Here is a 1,480-nt window from a genome sequence, read left to right on the forward strand (position 1 = left end):
TAAAAGATGAAAATGCACTCCCAGAAGAGAGCTAAAAAAATAATTTGCTTACTTGAATGTCTTCTCATACTCTTTAATTTGGACTCTAAGTATATACTATTTTACAAGTAACACAAAAATAATTATAGAATTGGATATACCAGGATTTCTTGTCAGCAGATGCAGTAAATTCTAGTGACCATCTTGAGAATAATGTGGTATAGGTCTGGTGATGTTTAGCTCAAGTTAACAGAATTTCCAGAGTCTCTAACTTCCTTGACTAGCCAATGGGGTGTGCTTTGGGTTTGATGTCTAGGAGGTTGAATATATTTGAATCCAAATCAGTGTCCTGTGGGGGAAAAAAAATTGCAAAGAAAAGCATTTTTGATGTAGTCTTCTGTATATGGTCAGAGGACTCCAGCAGTTCCTGATACAGTGGTAAAATGCCATATTCAGGAAATGCTCCATGCAAGGATCTGAGTGCTTTGTGTCCTCAGTGTTCAGCATCTAACTCCTCGGTTTTGTGCATGTACCTTGTCCCTCCTGCTGTGCAGAGACCTGTTTGTATCCCAGCCCTTGGAATGCTCCTGTGCCTTCTGTATTGCCTGCCTTTTTCAGCTGGGGACAGAAGCACTCCAGAACCTGCCAGATCAGTTGGGGACTTCCAGGACCTGGGGAAGAAACTTCTGGGAACAGGAGGTTTTCCACCAGAGTATGAGGCTGTGGAACAATGCTACCATTTTGGAAGCAGCAGTTTCAGTATCTTCTTGGAAGGAACAGTGGGAACAATGCTGGGGAGATCGAGCTGTAATGTAATGGAGAGAAATGAGGGGCTGAGAGCTAAGTGATGAAAGTTTGGAGCACCAAGAAGAGTTTCCATACAGTTGCAGAAGAACTTGAGAAGAGACAAGTGAGAGGGACCTCAGCCATGTCTATAGTATCTGAGGGGAGAGTGTCAAAGGGATGGAGGGATCCAGGATCTTCCCTGTGGTGCTGTGCACCAGGACGAGAGGCGATGGGCAGAAACTGATGCACACGAAGTTCCATCTGAACATGAGTAACAGCTTCACAGTGCAGGTGACCGAGCACTGGAACAGCCCACAGGGGCTGTGGAGTCTCCCTCGTTGGAGAACTCCCTAAGTGTCTGGATGCAATCCTGTGCAATGTTCTCTGGGACCCTGCTTGAGCACAGATGACCCCACTGTGATCCTTTCCAGCCTCGCCCATTCCGTGATTCCTTTAATTCCGTCTGAATTACATGAGACAATCATGATTTCTGCTACTCTGGCTGAGAGTGTTCGCTCCTTCGTTATTTTTGCCCCAGAAGGCGTTGTGGGTAGGAGATTGCTGGCGCAGTGTCGCACCGGTTCCGCCCAGTGCGGAAGCTGAGGGGAGTTACTCGATTTCCATGGCCTATCCTCGGCCTGACGGGCAGGATGGGGCTGGCCAGGCTTCCCGCGCCCGGCACCGCCCTCAGGGCGCCCGCGCGCGGACATGGCGG

Source organism: Geospiza fortis, unplaced genomic scaffold (genome assembly GCF_000277835.1).
Source record: "Geospiza fortis unplaced genomic scaffold, GeoFor_1.0 scaffold130, whole genome shotgun sequence".
NCBI lineage: Eukaryota > Metazoa > Chordata > Aves > Passeriformes > Thraupidae > Geospiza > Geospiza fortis.